Source organism: Myotis yumanensis, unplaced genomic scaffold, assembly GCF_028538775.1.
Source record: "Myotis yumanensis isolate MYYU_CA2020_CCGP unplaced genomic scaffold, mMyoYum1.0.hap1 SCAF_14, whole genome shotgun sequence".
In the NCBI taxonomy this organism is placed as follows: Eukaryota; Metazoa; Chordata; class Mammalia; order Chiroptera; family Vespertilionidae; genus Myotis; species Myotis yumanensis.
In genome coordinates, this window is record NW_027223765.1 from 27,538,391 (window position 1) to 27,561,185 (window position 22,795).

The following is a 22,795-nucleotide window of genomic DNA, read 5'->3' on the forward strand; positions in this document are numbered from 1 at the left end:
AATTCTAGAGTAATTGCTCAGGCCCTGGAAGCGAAGTAGAGGGTACAGCAAATCACTCTGAAACTCAATCTCCTTACCCCAAGATGCACATGGAAAATGAAAAGTCCGCTCTGAGTCTCTAATCTCCATGAGATGGGAGGAACAATGGGATGAGGCTCTGACCTCTAGGGAGGATTTGATAGAATTCTCCATAGTCTTGGCGTTGAAAAGTGGTGAAGGTTCAAACCCTCAGGGTAATATCCCTTTAGGATAAATGTTTTGTGCAGAAAAGCATTTGTTAGGTATGTAAGGGAGAAAATGAATGGTTTTGCATGAATCTGACTTTTAAAGGTCATTAGCGCTAGTTCCCAGCATTAAAATGTTGGAAGGGCTTTAGCAATCATAGAGCGAGGCCGTGTTACACAAGGGGAAACTGAAACTGAGATCCCGCGAGTTTAGGGGCCTTGCCTATGGCCAAGGACAACAACTATTTCTCATTCATTCCCCAACCCTCATCAATGCTGACTTTGTAGAGTGGGTGTTTTGTATTCCTTGGTTGAAAAGGAGTGAATAAACCAGCTAAAATGTTGCATGGTATCTCAGGTCCATTTTGGAAAAAGGTCTCCTTACTGAGCAAGCCAAGAGGTACAAATGTGGATTTCGTATTTCCTGGAGATTCTTTGATGTCTACATGGAGTGGGTACTAATTAATGTGTCACTTGAATGGTAGATTTCATTAGGCCATATTTGCTCTGCCTCCTTGGCCTTTAACTTTTAGGTGATTTATGAAGAAAAGTTACAGGATTATGTGTCAGGGTTGGAACACTTTGTTGGTGTGCCCCTTATCAGGCCCTACCCCTTTTTTGCTCATGATCATTGTTTACACCCACCAGATCCCCCAGACGAAGAGCCCCAGGAACCTGTGGCCCTGTTACAGAGCTCTGGGTGTCCCCCGCCTGCCAGCTTCTCCCGCCAGAATGAGGCAGGAGGGGCAAATTGGTGATTTGTAGATCCAGAGGGGTAGCCTGGTCAAGTCCTGGCTTCGGTCACATCTGTGGGCTTCCTTATCACCTGTGATGGAATAGAGATGACAGCAAATTCTTTGCCATTCATCCCATGGAGAGATGGTGCCCATTTTCCTCCCTTTGAATCTGGACTGGCATGTGATTACTTTGACTAGTAGAGTGTGGCAAAGTAACACTGGGCCTCTGCCCAGCCTTGCCTTTAAGAACATGTGCCGCTTCTCCCTTGGTCTTTAGGCTTCCTGAGCTAAGTCCAGTTACCCTGCTAGAGAGAGTACATAGAGAAACCGTGAGACTACAGGGCCCAGCTGAGCCCTGCCTGCCAGCTGGTCCTGCCAAGGTGCCAGGCAGGTGAGTGAGGCCATCTTGGACCTCCAGTCTAGTACAGTCACCAAATGAAAAGCATTGAGGGACCCTGGTCAATGTCACATGGAACAGAAGAATTCTTCTGCCAAGCTCTATCTGAATTCCTGACCCACAAAATCTTTATAGATAATAAAAACTTCCTGGCTCGGAATCCCAGCTCTGCCACTTTCTGGCTTTGTGACTTCAGACAAATGCTGATCTGCTCTGAACCTTAGTTCCAACATCTGTAAACTGTGGTAACACTACTCTCCTATCAGAGAATTAGGAAGCATGCACCATAGTGTGGTATAAATGCCCTGGCATATAGTAGGTGTGCAATAAATCCAAGCTGTTCTTTGAATATTTTTCTCAGGATTCTCTCAGGCTGAGGTGTCTTGGGATGAGTTGTCTTGGGACTAGCTCCCCACCTGCAGCGTGATGTCCTGAGAGCTGCCCAGCTCCTCCTCGTGGGGACTGTGGTGTTGGTAGGGAAGGGCCACCTACACATGCTGAGCCTCTTGGTCTGAGGGGCATTCAGTGAGCTGGAGGCGAATGTCCTGACCGGCCAAGGGTGCAGGGACAGCACTGGGTTTATGGGGGAGACACATCAGCATCTACAGGCACACACATGTGCCCAGCAGGCTTGTGTGCGAGTTTCAAAGGGAAGGAGAAAAAGTGAGACCGAAGATGTTCAGCCCAGTGAACTTGGCTGTGAGGAGCTGTGAAGGCTCAGGGAATCATGTCACTGCACAGGTCACTGCACTGCCCAGCCTCCCAGATAATGCTCAGGAAAGCTCATTCGAAACTGTAAAGCATTCTATATGTGTGAGGCCTTATTCTTAATAGCATGACACGGAGGAGGAGGAGATAGAGGAAGTGGACAATGAGAAATCCGCCTGAATCCTCCTGATAACAATTTTACATCCATAATGCCTTCCCCTTCTGAGGGCATTGGAATTTTATGGGGATTAGTGAGCGTCCAGCTGCAGAAGGCCCGGAGCCCCTTAGGCAAGGCTCAGCCGAGACTTCACTTAATGAACCCCCTCAGAGGGGATTTCTTTTGTGGTGAAATATTCCCTCCTGGTAAGGGATGTATCCCACTGCCCAGGGTCCCTTCCTGGGTTTTTGTAAGCGAGGAGGGCAGGGATGCACCCCTTTTTCAGTGGGTAATGGTGGGTGTGCTGGCCGAACTACCTAAAAGTCTGTAGATGTCATTCTCATTCTTTTCCCTCCTTGCCTATGCCCTGGAGAGAATAGTTTCTGGTGCTCTCATTCCCCATCCCTCCACCAGAGCACAGTGTGGTACCCCTGGAGTTCACCTGTGTGGCCCAGAACCCCTGGATGTTGAGAAGCAAGAAAGGCCTGGGAGGCCTTCTGAGCCACAGAAACTTGAGCTGTGGTTCTGGAGCCTTTGCCTTCCTGCAGAGTTACTGTCTCATAGGGGTGATTCAGAGAGGTGAAGAGCCCCTGTTCTTATCCCCTGCACCCAGCCTGGAGTGGGCCCACCTCTCCGAAAAGGAAAAGGAAACTCCAGGCTGCCAGGTATCATAGGCAAGAAGGTAAACATTTGAAACCCAAGATTTGAGATCATGAGGACCGGGTGGCTGGAAAAACATAGCATGCCCACTTTAATTCAGATTTTAGATCAATAATGAATAACTTTTTAGTATACACATGTCCCAAGTGGACTTCTCACAAAGAGCAATTTTTCAGTGTTAGTATGTCCCACGCAATATTTGGGACATACTTACACACGCAAAATTATCTGTTGTTTGAAATTCAAATTCCGCTGGGCATCTTGTGTTGTATTTGCTGAATGGGGCAGCCCTGCCGAGGAGGACTGCCCTCCTGCAGGGGAGGGAGGGTCTTGCTCACTGAGCTGAGTTTTGGGGAGTTTGTTGGGTCTGGAAGGCAGCTTCGCTGGACTGCTTTCTCCTGAGGAGCTCACTTGTACCAAGGTTGGCGGCCCCAGGTAGGCAAGGTGCTGCCTTATTATCTGGTCTATGCAAACAGCAAGCACATTCTTCATCTGAGCTGGAGAAGCCGCAGGACTCTTTCCCTAATGCCCCTCCTTCAAGCCTATAAACAGCTCCCCACACCAAGGAGCAAATGCCAGACTGTTGAATTGGAGTGAAAGAAGTTAACTCTGAGATTTATTTTCTCGTTTACATCCTACTCTCATAGCATAAAGAATATGGAATATCTGAACCTCTAAATACAGTTGGGTACTTTTCTCTCTAATCTTTTAACTATTAGGCTCAGGCTTCATCAAGGCTAGAATGGGACTCTCTGCTGGGGGCCAGCCCCAGCGGTCCAGGGGTTCCCAAAGGTGTGGACGGAGTCGGCGAAGAATGTTTTACACAGAGACAGCGTTCAGAACTCTCTAGCTTTCCTTAGTTTCTGTGGATCTTCCCTGTGCCTGGCTGAGGCCACAGGAAAAGATCCCAAGGCAAGCTGAGCCTTTATTTTATAGTGAGGTAAACAAAAGCCTATATCAGCTCCCCACAACTCTCATGCCCAAATATCATCTCCGAGTGGAAACCTCCATGAGGTGATCTATGAGTCTGGGTCTCCCTGGGACCAAAGCCTGGAGTGGGGGGAGACTCTCCCAGTGTTAGCTTCCTTCTCCTCTCCCCGCCTCTCCACACAATCTCCAGGAGAGGTTATCTGCCCCCATGTCTAGTTTGAGATGCCCTGAGGACTCCCTGTCCTCTCCCAGGGAAGGTCCTGCTCAATCTCCATACCAGAAATTCCCATGATGCATTCCTTTGGAGGAAGTCTTTTACAACCAGAGAAATCCAGCTGCCTCCAGGATGGATAATGCCTTGAGGCTGTTGGGTCTCAAACTGTGCTCCTCAGGTCCTTTCCTGAGTTGGGGCCTCAGAAGAAAAAAGGGAGAGACGCCCGGACGGTATGGCTCAGTGGTTGAGCATCGACCTATGAACCAGGAAGTCATGGTTCGATTCCCGGTCAGGGTTGCAGGATCAGTCCTCTGTAGGGGGCATGCAGGAGGCAGCGGATCGGTGTTTCTCTCTCATCATTGATGTTTCTATCATTCTCTCCTTCTCCCTTCCTCTTTGAAATCAATAAAAATAGATTTTAAAAAAAGAAGAAGGGGAAACCAGCTGACCTGCACATTGCCCAGATCCTGGGGTAGGAGGACAGGGAGGCAGTGCACTGAGGACAGGGCATGTTGGCTTCTCTCTCTGCCCAGAGAGTCTCCCTGGGCCTCCACTCCTCTCAGGCTCACTCTCAGGAATTCGCCCTGAGACTGAGAGGGACAGTCATGGATTGGCAGGTAGGTTTTGTATAATGAATGTTCCAAGCAGTGAGTTTATCAGGGAATGGATTTTAACTAAAGCTGAATTTGTCTCACTTTTAAATCACCAACCAAAAAAAAAAAGAAAGAAAGAAAGAAAAAGGAGGCATATCTATATTTATTGCAGCTCCCCAGGATGTCAATGGGCAGACATTTCTATATATGTAACAAGTATGGTGGTGGTGGTGGTTGGGGAGTGGGGGCTGATAGTTTGTGGGGAGTTTGGTGCTGTAACAGATACAGGGAAAGGGAGGCATTGGGAGGCAAGACCACGTCCTGAGGGGTTGCAAGTGTGGCAGAGCCGTGGTTTCCTGGAGGAGAGCAGCGATGCCTGCATCTGCCCTGAGGGACCAGTCCCCATGGATGCAGGCCAGCATCTAGCCCTCGGCAAGCAGCAGAGTGAGTAACAGCTCAGCCTGTGAGGCCAGCCGTGCCCAAGGTGCTGCAAGCAGAGAGGTTGAGAGCACCGGCCTCCTGCTCAGACAGAACAAGTTTGTAATTGTAGTCCTGCTTTCTTATTTACTGCAGTTTAATACGGGGCACATTACTTCACCTCTCTGCGTCTTAGTTTCCTGGCCTAAAACTGGAGGTAATTATATTTGTTTCATAGAGTTGTTGGAAAGATCAAACAAATTAACATAGGCAAAGGTCTGAGCACAAGGCCAGTGCCTTAGTAAATGTTGAATAAATGCTACTGATTATTGTTAGAAAACATATTAATTAGGTCTATAATGTCTTAACATATTTTGTGTTTTTTAAGTGCCTTTTAAGCTAAATTAAGCTACATGCTTTAATTCAACTATATTCTTAGCTCAGGCATTGCAGTGTAGACTATATCTTTTCTGAAATGTTTTCCCCCTAGATTTTCACCTTTTGTGTTCTTTTCTTCATGTGTTTGATCTCTTGAGGAACTTCAGAAGCAAGGCTGTGTAGGAACATGTAATGTGATGTTACCATAGCCCAGAGGTTCCCAAAGTGTGTCCCATGGGCCCCTAGGGGATCCTTTTAGGGAGTCTTCAATGTTAGAACTATTTAAAAATGAAGCATACATGCCATTTGCTTATTTCACTGTGTTGATATTTGCATGGAGGGTGGGTAACATTTGTATCTACCTGACTCCAAAGCCAATATTCCTGATTCTTGTGTGTACTAGTGGTTATTCTGTCCTTTACAACAGTCTCTAAAAACAGAACAGAACAAAACAAAAACACACACACAATGTCAGTTTCACTTAAGAATGTCCTTGACCAGCAGTAAAAGTTAGTTATTTTTCAACTCTTGATCCTCCTCGAGTACATACTCTTAACATTTCGGTGAGATGAGAAGCTAAGCGCCGCATACTGAAGTATCATGGTTGCTCCAGGAAAAGCATTCATGTGATTATTTGAGCTGGAAGCTGAACTTGCTACTTTTCTCATGGAACATCATTTCTTTTACCTGAAAGAACAACAGATTCACAGATTCTAGATATTCAGACTTAGATATTTTCCAGAAAATAAAAAAAGTGAGACTATCATTCCAAGGAAGCAACTGAAACTATTGGTTGCTAATGATAGCTTTGAGCTTTCAAGTGAAAATTAGAGTTTTGGGAAACTTGACAGCTTCCCGAAACTTGACTATGAAAATAGTTTCTGATGCTGTACGATGTAATGTGTCAGCATTTGGAAGATCCATATAACTCAGTGTTCTAATATTTGCCAAATGACCAATATTAGATGTGATCAAATCAAGCATTAGTAAAAGTCCCATGAAAAATTCAGAGCAGATGAACGTATTTTAATGCAACTTGATTGCAAAAATTTTATTGGTTCAGTTTAAGGCTTCACATTGCAACTACATTAATTGAGTTTTATTGTGGCATTAAAGAACAATGTCCCCAATTATCTGAAAAAGCCAGAGCAGTGCCTTTCCCATTTCCATCTTCAAATCTGTGTGACATGGGGTTTCTTCATGTACTTCAACCAAGATAACATATTACATCAGATTTAATGGAGAAGCAAAGGGTGGATCCAGCTGCCTTCTTTTGAGCTGAACATAGAGAGTTGCACAACCAAGAACAATGCCAGCTATTTTTCATCAAAAGATGTTATTTGTGTTAACATGTAAGGAGTTTATTATGAAGGTTATCAATTTTTAAGAATGTAAAGGGTCCCTAAGGCCAAAACATATTTGAGAACTGCCACTCTAGCAAATGCCTTGTTCTTTCTGAACTATAACTCCACCTACATTTTATTATAATTATTGGCATGTGTGCCTCTCTCTCTTGCTGGACATATAAGCTCACTGAGGACAGCTTCCTGTTTTTATTTGTATCCTCAGCAACTAGGACATGTAAGGATAGGTGGCAAATGTTTGGTAAATATTTAATGAATGTTAGATTGTCTCATTATCTTTAAAAATCAGATCTGTTGGCCCAGAGTTAACTGAAATGATGTCAGATTATGACCTCAGACTCTACCATCCGAGGGACCATCTGTATATGCCCCCTTAGCATCTGTGTGTTTTTAGTAAGTTACTTGATTTCTAGTCTAAGGCATTAGTCCTCCAATTGAAAACATCTACTGACCTTTAGCCCAAAGGTTTACTGGTCCTACCTTAGTGAGGGACAGCACACAGTAGTCCATGAACTCCAAAAAAGGCCCCGATGGAGGGAGGGAGAGGAAGCAAAGTGACAGCTTAGAGAGAGGTCAAGAGAGGAGAAATGCTGGGCAAATTAGAGCAAGTAACCTGTGCAGATGGCATCTGGGGAAACAGAAGGTGAGAGACTGTCATTCCAAATTGCACCTTGACAAAGAGAATGAATCAGCGCCTTGGCAGAGAGGTGCCTGAGCTTCCTGTGCCACACGCCTCAGCCTGGCTTATCAGAGGCCCCATTCCTGTGACCCTATTAAAGGTCCATTGACATCTGCAAGTTTTCTTGTTAATTGGAAATGCATCGAACTGCACAGGCAGCAAAAGCCTATGGAGGATTCAGGGCCTCAGTAGGACTGGCTGACCAATTAACTGCTTCTCTGCCTGTAGCCCTCAGCTTAATGGGCCCAGAGCTCCCTGGGGGCTGTATGCTTCCGGGTGTGTGTGTATGTGTGTTTGTGTGAGCAGTGCTTTGATTCATTCACTCACTCCATTCATGATTCATTCATTTACCTGTTCATTTCTTCCTTCCTTTAACAAACATTTATCCACACCCTTGTGGCAGCCTCTTTTTTCTCTAGACAGTGGTTCTCAAATGGGCAATTCCCCCCCCGCCCCCCACCTCCCCTAGAGAACGTTTATCTTTTGGTTGTCAAAACTGGAGGATATATGGGCAAATAGACCCTCGAGTTTTGACAGCTGGGTAGAGATGATACTGTTAAACATCCTGTAATGCACAGGACTACCTCCCACAACAAGGAATTATTAAGCCCCAAATGTCAGTAGTGCCCAGGTCCAGACCCTGCTCTAGATGGAAGATGGATATTCCAGGGTTGCTGAAGAAGGGAGTAGGCAATGGAGACAGCAGATATCAACCTAGTTGAGAACTGGACATTGAAGTGATCCCCCCAAGAGGAAGCATTTGGAAAGTGAAGATTGCTCTCTTTAAGGGTCAGTGGAGGGTAAGGGCAAGGGTGCTAGAGAGGGTGGGAATGACTACAGATTGAGGTCTCAGAGAGGAGAGAAGAGAAGCCTCCTTGAGTCTATCCTTTGAGTCTTCTCAAGTCTTAGAATCTCCTCTTGCCCTTAAGGGCCCATGACCTTCGGTTTAAAGAAGGTGTCATGGAACATAAGGGGCCACTTCATCACCACACCCTCCACTCCATGCATGCACATGCTGGAATCTAGTCATATCTGGCAGGTAGTGGGCCCTGTGTTCCTGGGTCTGTAGCTTCCACACCAGGTTTAGGGGGCCCTTGATTATGGGGCCACTGTGGCTTTGGCTTCATGCAGCTTTGTTCTTCCTCACATGAGTGTCTGTCTCAGAAGGTGATGGAATAGCTTAAATGCCTACCAATAGTGAGTTCTCTCCTGCTTCCTTCCTCCGTGGGCTTGGTTGCCAAGCACAGATTTTTGAAAGGGGGCCTGTAGAGCTGGAGTTCTAGCCCTTGTGGTTGGTTCCTTACAGGCTCAGAAGCTGGCTATCTTCTGTTATCCTGGAGAAGGTAGCTCTGGTCGTCATGGTTCACCAGCACTTTGGGGATCTAAATAGAGCAACCTGGTCTACAAGTATTGTTCTCTGGTTCCTCTTACCCCACCTCTGGGTTGCTGAATTAGAGAGGCGCCTCCACATTGAGATCTTGAAAAAGTATCTTCCTTTTTGAACTTTTTACTCTATTTACATCTTTAAGCCACTTAATGTGCAAAAGTGTAACAAATGTATAGATTAAAATCCACAACAATCATTTCACTACTATTTCTCACAGTTCTAGGAGTTTGCTAGGCATATCTTGCTCACTTTCTCTTGCCTAGTTATGTTCAGGTGATGCTGGGCTGGGATTCTGGAAAGGCTTCTGCACTTATAGGTCTGGTGGTTTATGGTAGCTATCAACTGAGAGAACTCAGCTGAGGTTGGAGTCCAGAAAACATCTTTCCTCCCCATGAGCCCTGTGCTCCTCATATCATGGGATCTGGGTTCCATGAAGGAGCATCCCAGGAGACAGGAATTGTAAGGTGCCAGGATTTTCATTGTCCTACCAGTTTTCATCATATTCCACTTATCAAACAGCCACAGAGCTCAGATTGAAGTGAGGAGACATAGACCCTACCTCTTGATGGGAAGAGTGTCAGATATTTGGAGGCCATGTTTTAAAACCCCTCACAACCTGTAATCAGAGAAGAGTGAACATTTGGCCATTCATTCATTCATCAAACAGTTCTGAGCACCCACTTTGTGCTGGTTCTATGGGGGAACAGAGGCCATGCCTCCTGCCTGTCCTCACGGACTAACTTCTGGATCTTTGAACTCTGTGCTCTGAGTGCCCTTCCTGGTTGAAAACCTGAGATGGGACAAAGCTGGCTGGTCACCGAATCCACAGTGTTGTTCTGTGAACTTCCAGTGGTAACCCAGGACATGCAACCCGAGCGGCTCACCTTAAGAGTAAAGCCTTCATCCCCCTTCCCTTTTAGCCTTCAGCCAATGCATTCCCTTTGGAGTTCAAGTTCATGGGCTGTGGATTTTCTGTTACCTACATTCAAACTGATACAGGGATGCATGCAAGCCATCATGTGAATGGCTAATAGAGAGGTTTTCTAGGATTAGACTATAAGGCTTTTATCTTATGTGCTGACTTGCCAGCTTAACCTTTGAGTTAGATGTGACTTCCCTATGCGGCACTGAAAATATAATGACCATCTAGAGCCACTATTCATTCTGTAAAAGAGATGACACCTTATCCTCTATCCCCCTTAGTGGCAAGGACATAATAATAAAGGACAGTTCTTTCAATTAAAATGAACTTTATTGAAACATTGCATTTTTCATGCTTTTGTCATTACACTGCAGACTAATAATCAATGTTGTGGTCACTGTCTCCTGGGGACCATTCTTTCCATGTGGGAGGGTGAGTGGCCTTTGGTTACTAGGGCATAGTATCTGCTTCTTTCAGCTTTGGGCCTCACCTCATTCATGAATATTTGCCTCAGAGCCTCTGATCCACTCATACTTGCTGATGGAATGATTCAAATGTCCAACAAGTGGTCACATCTAGAATCTTCCTATCTTTCGTTTTCTGGGACTCTGTTATCTTAACTTTGAGAATGGTCAAATAAAGGGGAAATAAGAACTCTAACAAGATAGATTGGAGGATCATTTTATTCAACCCACGTATACTCCTGGCTTGGGTCTTACCCACCTTCACTTATCTCCAAAGTTTATTTTTTTCTTTGAAAACCTGAAACAAGACAAAGACACCAAAGTAGTTATTCCCTAATAATACCCCTCCCCGCAACCCTGCTCCTATTACTCTGTTAATGACTTAGTCCCTTGCAGGTTTTCTCTAGAAATTTAGAAATGGTTCAAGCAGCTGTCATCTTTCTGAATGGTTTCTTATCATAGTTTCAAGATTGATTAGCACCTGCTTTCCTCCCCCACCCCCCGCAGGCATCTTTGAGAGCAACATGCTAAAAAGATGACAACGGTAGGGACCTTCGTAATTCATAAATGGCTTTGACTTCGTGGGTTTTGATGAGGCAATATGGAAAATGATTGCATTAAGCATTGCTATTTATTTACTTGACTTTGCACAGGACAATCAATTTGTTCACGTTCTGTGCCTCCTGTCAGGAAGTTAAATGGCAGAGAAGGCAGGCTGGATGCATTACCTCATTGCTCTAAGAGATGCTGTCACTTCTCAAATAGCTTTAGATTGTTTTTAATAACAGCATCTTTCATTCCTGTCCACCGAGTGAGTGGAAGTCCTTTCTCCCTAGAGAATAGGACACCGAGGAAGGTGAGGTCTGACTAGGAAACGATGAGCTCATTTTTTTCCTTGAACCATGTGAAAATGCTGTTTCTGAGGTTAAAATAGCAATAATTTCATATGGATCAACCTAATGGTTTAACACGTGCCTTTGCCAGGATAGAGTTAATCTGCTCTGGGCAGGCAGGGATTGGTCCTATTTGAGTATTTAGGAAAGAATTCCGTATCCTTGCAGAAAAATCAGGTCAATATTCCACCCTGGTCACAGCAGACATCACACTGGGGTTATGTAAGAAGATGGCAGTCAGCGGCGGAACCAGACTCACGGACAGGGCCTGGTGAGACCGTGCGTGCATCTCTGGTGTGTGTTGATTGAATATTTTTGGATTTTCTGGAAATTTTATCATAATGATAGATGGCTCCTTCAGGATTATCTTTGAGTTTGAATAAGCTCTGGAAATCGGGCTTCTGGGTTCAAGGAAAAGGCTGGCTAAAGAAAGAGAAAAAGAAAAATAATGTTTGCTTTTTATTTAAGAGGTGAAGAGTGAAAGAGGAAACTTGCTTAGACACAGGGTTGAATTTGAGGTTCGGCTCTGCCAGCTCTGTAACCAAGTCATGGTGTCTCCAGGGCTTGGCTTGCTTTCTCATCCATAAATGTAGATTAGTTTAAATGGTTAATTTATGATGTCAACTTGGCTAGGCCATGGACTCCAGATATTTGGTCAAACATTTCTGAGAAGATATTTTAAAGATGGGATTAACATTTAAACCAATAGACTCTAAGTAAACAAATTACCCTACATAATGTGGATGGGCCTTGTCCAATCAGTTGAAGGACTTCATTAAAAGAAAAGACTGACATACCTGAGGAAAAGGGAATTCTGCCAGTAGATTCGAATTTTGGTCTTGCCAGCCTACAGAACTTTGTGAACCAATTCCTTAAAATTTTTCTTTCTCTCTTCCTCCCTACACACACACACCACCCAGGTCTGTTTCTCTGGATAACCCTGACTAATACAGTGGATAACATAATTTTTATGTTATTCTACTCACTCATTCAAAGCCTGAGTGAGTCCTCCTCTGGGTCTGACCTGGTACAAGGTGCCTTGACATTAATTTAACCTCTGGGAGACCACATCTCTCTTATTCACTGCTAGGCCCCCAATTCTCCACATAGCACCTAGCACACAATTTGTTCCTATTAAATGATCTTTTCTTTTCCTTTTTAAACCTTTAAATTCTGGGTCTGTTCCAGAGGAGTGGGGTTTGGCTTCAAACTGGAACAGAATGAGAGTGGAACAAAAGATGGGGAATCAAGGTGTATGGAGAGCCAAGTGCAGAGTTCAGAGACCTCTGGGTAAATATCAGAAAGGGTCAGGATGGCCATGATGTAGGCTGAGCATCTGGCTTCCCTCTGTCTTGGAGAGTGTCACATGGCATCACACACAAGGTGAAGGAGGGTGGCTGCCTTAGAACATGGCCAGGTAACCCTCCATAGTTGTATTGAGAACTCTGATCATCCATTGGGGGTGGGGGGTGGTGCTCAGATTTCTCACAGTGCTAGCTAGCATTGATGTTAGCTCAACAGGTCTTCACAGATTTATTATAAAAGATTTACATTGAATAAATATTTATTGCTCTTTTCCCCAGATGTAACACAATTTCCACAATGCATATTTATTCCTTAAACACTCAATTTTGTTATAGAATCACTTTTCTTTTTCTCTGCATGAGTTTCATCCTTTCATTTCTGAGTATTTCCCTGATTTTAGTTAGTGGTGTTTCTTCCAAAGGCATCATTTGTCCTTATGCAGCCTGTTCCCTTATACCTCCTTATGCCTTACATTCTATATTATATCTCTCTGGCTCTCATTTTTAAATTTTGTCCAAGTAAATCCAGTATTTTATTATATCATTAACAGATGTCTACTGTGTCAAAGATTTGAAAAGTTAAGTAGGATCTATGATTTTGTTACTACTTTGGTATGCTAACTCGTAGCCTAATCATCTATTTTATTATCATTGTGTACCCTAAAAATCTAGTCTAAGCATTTTGACATAAAAAATCATGAACCTTCTTTTTAATGGCTGTCCATTTGGCTGTCTACCTTTGGGTATAATATCATATACAAAACAATGTCTGTAATGTTGGACAGTTGGTTTGTATCTGCTTTTCATGAAATGATGATGCATAACACTTCAGAGAACATATTGTGCCTAACTCTGTCTGCCTGTGGGGGTACATTTTTAGAAAAGACTCCATCATAATGCTGGCTCACGACCATCGAGCGCTCCGTGGGCAGCTCCTGTGCCGAGCGCTGCCGGGCTGTTTCTGAAGCCGCCTTACAGAATTGGTACCAGGACTCCCATCTTTTAAAGATGAGAACACTGATGTATAAGGAGCTTAGGGGTCTGGGACTTGTTCATGATATCCACCCAGCTAGAAGTGACAGAGCCTGGCTTTGAGGACAAATGGGAGTATGCAGGCAAGGCCTGGTACCAGCCTGGCACTTGGCAGGTGCCCTCAGGGGTGGCTGCCATCATTTCTGTGGTGAGGTCTCCACAGCTCAGGGATCAGGATGGGCCTTATTCTTTCCAGACAATAGGGAGGCTCCTATTCTCTCCATCTGTGCATCTTCATGTCCTGTGACACCGAGGACAGGAGAAAGGAAACAAGCACTTCCCTGGGGCTACTCCACCTGTGTGTGGAGTGGGGGGTTCCCTCACACCAGCTCCTGGCCTGTCCCACAGCTCTTCCCTGTCTGCTCTGTCTTAGCACCAATAGCCCACCCATCAGACACTTACTGCCCAGACAAGGAGTTCTGTCCACTTCTGAGCCCAGGCCACCAATGCCAAGTGATACGGTACCAAGAAACCTGCACATCAGTGTGGAGCATCGGGCTGCTTACAGCAGAGCTGGAATCCACTGCCTCCAAAGCCCCCACAGGGCTGGTACCCACCACTGCACACAGCGGGGGTGAGGCTACCTCCTGTGGGCTGGTGCCTCAGGAGGACCTGCTCAACCCCTTGGGCCACCTCTGCCTCCCAGGCTGCTGCGGCTCTGCAGACACCACATCCCTCTTCCCCTTTAGATAGAGCAGTTCTGCTGGGCTCTTCCCAGATGTACCCTCCTAGGCAGGTGTTTGAACTCTTTAGAGCAGTGGTTCTCAACCTTCCTAATGCCGCGACCCTTTAATACAGTTCCTCATGTTGTGGTGACCCCCAATTTCATTGTTACAAATTGAACATAATTAAAGCATAGTGATTAATCACAAAAACAATATGTAATTATATATGTGTTTTCCGATGGTCTTAGGCGAGCCCTGTGAAAGGGTCGTTCGACCCCCGAAGGGGTCGCGACCCACAGGTTGAGAACCGCTGCTCTAGAGCCTCTGGAAGGGCCTGTTGTAGGCAGAGCCGATGTGATGCTGTCTTTTACCTCTCAGGCAGCAGATTTCCCCAGAAGGGCCAGACTAACTCAGGTGTGCTGACAGGGCCCTGGGGCGTTTCTGAGCAAAGGCAGGCCCAAGATGAACATCAAATCCAGAACCTGAGAGAAAGAAGTTAAATTCCGTCTTTCTCTTCTACTCTCGTCTCATTAGATTTCCAACAGATTTCATGCCTCCAAATGCATTTGCCACACACCAGCTTGGAGCTTCTTGGAGCCCTCCTAGACAGACAGGCGGAGTACGGAGTGACTGTGTGGGAGGAGCTGGGCTCCGGGAGCAGGGAGACTTGTAAGCAGGGAGCCTGAGGAGCAGGGGAGGCAAAGAGGATGTGAGCCCACAAGCTGTCCTGCTGGGAAAAGATTCTTCCCAAATGTGCCTGTTGCTCCGGGTGCCCGGCCCCTCCTCAGCTCTGCTCGATGCTCACGCATGTAGACTGAGAGAAGGACATCCACTTATGCAGAGTGGTGAAATTGAGAGTCGCCTCTAGGCCTGCTCAGTAACCCCCTGTCCCTATACAGCAGTTACTGGGTACCTTAGAGAAGCCATCAGACCATCCGGCCATGCCCTTCCTGCTGCCTCTGATCCCAGGAGCAGGTGAGGCAGGGACTGGGGAAGAAGTCAACAGGTTCAAAGGCTTTCAGATTTCACAGGTGCCATGTACAGCCCAAGATATATTTTTTGTTGTTTTTAATCCTCACCCATGGATATTTTTCCAATTGATTTTTTAGAGAGAATGAAAGGGGGGGGGGGGGGGAGAGATGTGAGAGAGACACATCCATGATTGCCTCCTGCATGTACCCCTACCGGGGCTGTGGGTTGAACCTGCAACCCAGGTATGTGCCCTGGACAGGGAATCAAACCTGAGACCCTGTGGTGCACAGGCTGATGCTCCAACCACTGAGCAACACAGGCCAGGGCAGCCCAGGATATCTTTGAAGAGTGTCATTCCCATTAGGAGTCCTTAGCTAAGGAAGATTTATAGGAGAGGGGACCAAAGACCAAGTGGTCACAGGCCAGAAGGACTTGGGGGCAGATGAAAGGGATGAAGGGCAGGCTGCCTGGGAGGAGCCTGTGAGCTCTCAGCGTCCAGTACTGAGGCCAGCCGTGACAATCCACATCCTACTCTGGGGACAGCACCACTTGTCCCCCTCTTCTTTCTCTGCTTCATCTTTCTTCCCTCACTATTATTCTCTTCTCCTTTGGGGAGGTTCTGGGATGCCCTGTCAATGGGTTTATCGAGTCCCCCAACCCCATACATGCCTTAGACCACCCTCTGGACCCGCGGAGGACCCAGGTTTCTGCTGTGTCATTCCATCTCTGATGCTTGCTGGCACCCTCCTGCCTCTCTCTCTCCACGGACTGGGCAGTCTGAGCACTAGCTTTCAGGGGGACCTGTCCCCAGACCCCCAGCGCTTTGGTCACTCTGTCTTCCTTGCAGGTTCTGAGGGTAGTGACAGCATTTTCCAATCTCAAAGTCAGATTCCTTGACCTAGTGCACATGTGTCATATGTATACATGTCTGTGCATACACATGTACTGTATATGTATGTATACATATATTTACACAAAATCGTGTCCTTGCTGCCTTTACTGAAAGCCCCAGGTAACCTAGGCTGCTGGGCTGAGCCCCACCTGCTCAGGCTTTGTGCTCGGGCTTTGTCTTTTAGGTAGCTCCATTTTAGCTCCCTTCTTTTACTGAGTTTATTTTTCTCTCTCAACTGGAAAATCACATTTGATCAGCTGTAGAGAGCAATCAGATACCGAAACATTGGGATTTTGCCCAGGAGGTGGCCCCTCCAAAGCTGGTATGGGTTCTCTGGGGCAAGACGGGACTCCTGGGGGGCCACATCCAAGCCCCGGGAGCAGGGAGTCAGGCAGACGGTGCACAGGCACAGATGGGGAGAGAGAGGCGTGAGCCAGCTGCATCAGAGGCTGTAAACAAACCACACTGAGCTGGTGCGTTGTCTGCCTGGCTGCTCCCTCATTCCTCTACCCTTAGTCTCCCTTGATGAACGAGGCAGAAGGTGCATGAAGGACCCTGGTCACAGCACTGATGTCCAGCTCCCCTTGCTGCTGGGCGTGCTGTGAATGGGAATGGGGGCATGCCTGGCGGGGCAGTGCGCTCTGCCCGCCTCTCCTCCCTCCCCACTGCAAAGGATAGCCCTGGAGAAGGGAAGGGCTCAGTCACAAAAGGGGTGTCCTTGCTAGCTTGTCTCTACCCCCATTCTGGATCCCCTAAACTTACTTGACTACCTCTCTGTCACCAAAAGCTTTTCTCCTTAGAATACCTAATGACATCGCACAGAACACATTTTGGGGAAATGGCTTAGGAGAAGCAATTTATTTTATTTTAATCCTCACCTGAGCATATGTTCAATGATTTTAGAGAGAGAAAGGGGGAGAGAAAACAGCGATGTGAGAAACACCTATCGGTTGCCTCCCATACACGTCCCAAATGGGGATCGAATCCGCAACCTTGGTATGTTCCCCGACCTGGAATCACACCCCCAACCCTTTTGGTGTATGGAACGATGCTCCAAACAACTGAGCCACCTTGCCAGGGCAGAAGCAGTTTATTTTTAAACTAGACTCCTCACTCACATTCATGGAAGTGATCCTTACAAATATTATCAAACAAATGTGCCTTCTGTGTGCAGTGTGTCAGCTTGGTCCCCGTGACAGCAGATTCTTCTGTCCAATTGCCACTCTGTGATAAAACGGGAAACTTAGATTCAGCTTCTCTACAAGGTTTACTTCTGTGGTAGGAAAAATTTTATTACAGAAGGAGCCCTCTCTGAGTGAACACAATCATCTACTGCTTCACAGCTACTAAGCTGACATTTAGAATCCAGGTGTCACCCAGAGTGCCTGAAGTACTGTGTTATCTGGGATATTATGACTTGGGTCACTTTTCTCCTGAAGGGTGATCCCTGGCAGCTCACCCCATTACTGGGAGGTCTCCCAATTTTCAATTACACGAGGGGTGAACTCCCACCTGTTTGAAACAACTCAAAAGAGAGGAAGGGGACAGAGAGAGGAGGAGAGGAGGAGGATGGGGGAGAGGAAAGTGAGCATATGAGCTGCCTGCAACCTGTGAGGACTTGAGGGGGGAAAAAGTTGCCCAGCCTCCAGCTTCACTATCAGTGTCTGTTGCCGTGACTGTTTAAGATACAGTGGGTGTTTGCTTCCTAATGGGAGTGGATGTGGGTGGTCATGTGGACATTAAAAAAACCAACAAACACACAACAAAGTGCATGTTTTACTCCAATAGCATCCAAAGTCCTTAAATTCCTAGACATGCTGAATAGGCTATTAGGGGCTCTGAGGTGTGGGGACATGGGCCCTCTTTTCTAGCTCTGCCACTGCTTACATGTGACTTTGGGCAAGTCCCCATGGCCTGTTTGGACCTCACTGTGTTCATGCATAAGATGAGAAGCAGGCTGGGTCACAATTCTCAGATGCAGTGTCTAGGAGGGTCAAACCAGGGAAAGTGATGGGGAAGGTTGGGAGTGCCAGTGTGCACATTCATATTCATTCTCACTCTCTTTTCTGTCTCAACATTGAGTATAGTTCACATACCATAAAATTCACCCCTTAAAGTGTTTTTTTTGTGTGTTCACAAGGTTGTGCAACTATCATCATTATCTTATTCCGGAGCATTTTTATCCCCCAACAAAAAAATTCATACCCATTAGCTGTCACCATTTCTTGCTCCCCCTAAGCCACTGACAACTACTAATCTACTTTCTCTATTTGCTTACTCTGGACATCCTATATAATAAAAGCCTAATAATGCTAAATGTCCGGTTGACCAGTCGGCCATTCAAATCAAAGCAGAATATGCTAATGATATGCTAAGGTTGCTCAATCACTTGCTATGACATGCACTGACCACCAGGGGGCAGACGCTCCAACCAGTAGGTTAGCTTGCTGCTGAGGTCCAGTTAATTGGGACTGAGCGAGACACCAAACACGCCCTATAGTCCTCCCATGGCCCTTCCCTGGCTGGCCAACCTCCCATGTCTCTCCCTCACCCCGATCGTGCAAGGGTGGGGACTCTCAGCCTGCACCCTCTTGCAATCTGAGACCCCTCAGGGGATGTCAGAGAGCCAGTTTTGCCGATCCCACAGAAAGAGCGCTGTTCAGCCAGAAGCTGGGCTCACAGCTGGTGAGGTGGGAGCCTCTCCCACCTCCGAGGCAGCGCTAAGGATTCTAACTGCTGGCTTAGGCCCATTCCCCCCGGGGAGCCTCTAGTTTCATATAAATGGAAGCATACAATATGTCGTCTTTTGTGACTGGCTCTTTCACTTAGCATAATGTTTTCCAGGTTCATCCATGTTACAGCATGTAACAGGACTTCATTCCTTTTTATGACTGAATAACAGTCTATTGGATGGTTATGCCACATTTTTTTACCTATTCATCAGTCAGTGAACTTTGGGTTGTTTCTACTTTTTAGCTGAACAATAATAAATAGTTGTGTGGAAGTTTTTGCATGGAGATATTTTTTAATTCTTTTAGGTTTGGAATCAGAATTTCTAGGTCATATGCTAACTCTATGTTTGACTTTTTTAAAAACTGTTTTCCAAAGTGGCTATACCATTTTATATTCACACCAGCATTGTGTGACGGTTTCAGTTTTCCCATATCCTCACCAGCACTTAATATTGTCATCCTAGTGGGTGTGAAATGATATCTTATTGTAGTTTCAATTTACATTTTCCTAATGACTAATGTTGTTGATCACCTTTTTGTGTGCCTGTTGGGGCTGTTGGTACATAGAGAAATGTCTGTCCAACTCCTTTTCCCATTTTTTAATTGGATTATTTGTCTTTTTATTATTGAGTTGTAATTCTTTAAATATTCTGAATACTAGTCCCTATTCATAGATATGATTTATAAATGTTTTCTCCCATTCTGTGGATTCTCTTTTAACTTTCTTGATACTATAAGTCACAAAAGTTCTTAATTTTGAAGAAATCCAATTTACCTATTATTTCTTTTTGTTGCTTGTGCTTTTGGTGCCATAGCTCAGAACCACCCATTACCTAAATCCAAGATCATAAAGATTTATACCTATGTTTTCTTCTAAGTAACTTCTAGTTTTAGCTCTTACATTTTATCAATTGGAGTTCATTTTTGTAGCTCAATCTTTTAAGAAAATCATTGCAATTAAAAAACAAAGCCTAACCTTAGAGTTGGGCCAAACCAAACCCTTTTGTGTGTCACCAGAGGTGTTCTCTAAGGGCTCTCTACTACCACTCTGTCACCAAAACGTTGTCTGCCTTTTGTGAGTCAATGGAGAATAACCTAGAACTCAAGGGAAGACAGTTTGGAGCAGGACCTCCTGCTGCAGTAGAGACCAATCAGTGGAGGCTGCCCCGGTGGGGTGGGTCTTCTGATGAAGAAGGCCAGATGGGCATGGATGTGTTGGTGAGTGGGTCTAACTGGGTGAGGCCCGCTGCCCAGTTAGATTGAGGCTGACCCCAGGTTTTGTGGGCTCAGGTCTGGCGTGCTTGCTCATAACGTGTCCTCCCAAAGCCTGGGTGCCGGCCTGGTGGCCAGAGACCTGGGTTCCCTTGCTAGTTCTGCTCTAACCAGCTGTGTGGCCCTAGGCCACTTACGGAACCACTTTGAGCCTCCAGTTCTTGCTCTGAAATATGACATTGGCGATCTTGTATTAAGGAGTCTGATGATTGCTTGAGTCCCACTGACATGTTCCCAAAGAACTTAGAATGGTTTGATCATGGAGATGTTCAGTGGAATTTCCTCAAGTGCATAGCATAGAAATGTGGGAGATAATGGCTGTGTGATCGAATGACTGAGAAACACTAAATCAATCGAATGGGTCTCTGCACTCCAGCACTTTGCAGAGTCTTGCTGGGAGCCCATAGTGTGAATCTGTAGGAGGGGGATGCGCTGTACAGCATTTCCAAGGTTAGTTTAACTACAGAAGAGCTACTATAATAAGCGAAGGCTGCCAGTTTCAGTGTGAATGAAATGACAGTCATGGAACTGGACTTCTATCTGTGGATGCCGCAGTGTGGGTCAGGCGCCAACCTGGTGCATGGAGTTATGCCTCCAGAGTAAGCTTTGCATTCTGGTATGCCTCCCATCAAGCTGGCCCTGGTTATGGAGATTAACTCTGGTCAGCCTGTAAGATATTCTGATCTTCACTCCCGACTGGTCTGACATCCAGGTCTGCCTGCATTCTTCTGCTGGGCAGCGTGAAAGGCCACTATGTCAAGGAATGCCAGGACGCACCTGACCTGTTCCACACCAGTGGGGTTTTGATCTTTGGTTGTGTCAGAGGTGGAAAGCTGGGTGTCTCTGGGCTCACCTACTACCCTTACTGGCCGTAGAACTGGCCAGATGACCAGGAGGCTGAGCCAGTGGTTTGAAAAGGAGTCCCTAGCCCAGGCGGGTAAGGAAGGAACTGTCAAGGTCACTGTGCAAGGTGATCCTCTTATTTTTATCAGCCCAGGTCATTTACTTATTATTGTGAAGAGTTTAGAATGCAATGGGTGGAGATGGTAATGAAGGGAAAAATTATACACAATGACTAATTAACTAATTAATAATTTGTTCAATAACAACTTTATAATATATCCTATTTGCATTCTAGTTATCTCCTTTTTCCAGTTTTAGGCAAGTGCATGCAATTATTTTGCATTCCTATGCTATGGATTGAGAGTTGTACATTTATGATGGGAAATTTCAAAGATGAACAAAAGTAGAGAGCTTCAACAATTATTAGCACATGGCTAATCTCTATTAAAGACAATTCAAGACATCATATTATTTTACCTGTTAACATTTCAGTGTGTATCTCTAAAAGATGAGGATTCCTTAGAAAGACAGTGGAGTGGGCTGGGGAGGGAGGAGTGGGACCCACAGGCCAGGAGGGAAAGCCCTCCATATATAATTTCAGCCAGCTGCTCAAGAGAAGCCAGGGCTGGAATCCGTTTGCCATTCTGTCTGCTGTGTTCTTGAAAAGCTTCCTGGAGTCAGATAGGAGCAGTGGGGGTAAGCAGCAGGTGCCTGCCAGGTTAGGAAAGATTTCTGGGAGTGTTTTGTGGTCTTTGCAGGAAGAAAGACTAGGCATTGGGTGCAGGAAGCAGTTTTCAGAGTTCCTGGAGCCTGGTGATCTGACTCCTGGGCCAATGCCTACTGACCCTGCCCATCCTGCCTGGGCTGCTCCCACCTTCAGTGTACCTTTAGTGCACCTCCCACCTGTCCCCACAGCCCTCCCTGGAGGCAGAGGTAGCCTTGCCAGCCACCCTGGCAGCATTGCCCGTCTGGGAATTCAGACATTAAGAGTGCCAGCGAGTCTGCTGGCATTTTCCTTTGTTTGCTACAGGGCTAGATTGCATGGGAATCAATAGCCTGCATTCTGTGAGCTTTCTGATGAGCAGCCTTGCTGCTGAGCTGTCGTCCATGTTCCGGCTCTCCAATCACAGAGCCCACATTCCCCATCCCTGACAGTGTGCGGCTCAAGTCCCCAGAGATCAAATGTGTTTATGTGAAGCTCACATGCACCTGAGGAGGTAGCTAGAGATGATGGAATGTCTCTTTCTTTGGCTTCCTGGCACTGGCTGCCAATAGCTTGGGGCTGTTGGCGCCTTTTATTAGCCAATGATGGGGGCTGGGTCACTCATGGAGTGTGGTGGCTTATATAGCATCATCCACAGCTCCTCTCACCCCTGTTGTGGTAAAAAGGGACAGGCAGCTGTCAGGAGGTCACCCTTACAGTTCTTCTCTATCATTGCCATCTTCCCATAGTATAGACCAGTGATGGCGAACCTATGACACGCGTGTCAGAGGTGACACATGAACTCATTTTTTTGGTTGATTTTTCTTTGTTAAATGGCATTTAAATGTATAAAATAAATATCAAAAATATAAATCTTTGTTTTACTATGGTTGCAAATATCAAAAAATTTCTATATCTGACACGGCACCAGAGTTAAGTTAGGGTTTTCAAAATGCTGACACGCCGAGCTCAAAAGTTTTGCCATCACTGGTATAGACAGTGGACAGCTCACTCTAAGAGGGAGGAAGTATGTATGCTATGTACCCTGCAAGGGACCTGCATGGTGAGGAGCTGGACCTTGGGACCTTTCTCCTTATGTTGTAGGTGGTGTTAGACCTTTCTCCAACTGAAGCCTCTGGGGATGAATGGATGGTCAGAGTCACATTGATGGTTGTAAAGCATTTCAAGAGGTGGATTTCTGGTGTTCATTTAGAAAGAAGGGACAATGGTGGGACAATTGTGTGTGTGCTCCTATG

At 45.9% G+C, this 22,795-nt stretch overlaps 1 protein-coding gene across 1 annotated transcript in view; it reads left to right on the forward strand.

Annotated features, from left to right (window-relative positions):
• The window catches only part of EPHB1 (EPH receptor B1), a 409,554-nt gene that overhangs the window by 219,512 nt on the left and 167,247 nt on the right, over nt 1–22,795 (forward strand). The gene's annotated exons all lie outside the window — the stretch shown is intronic.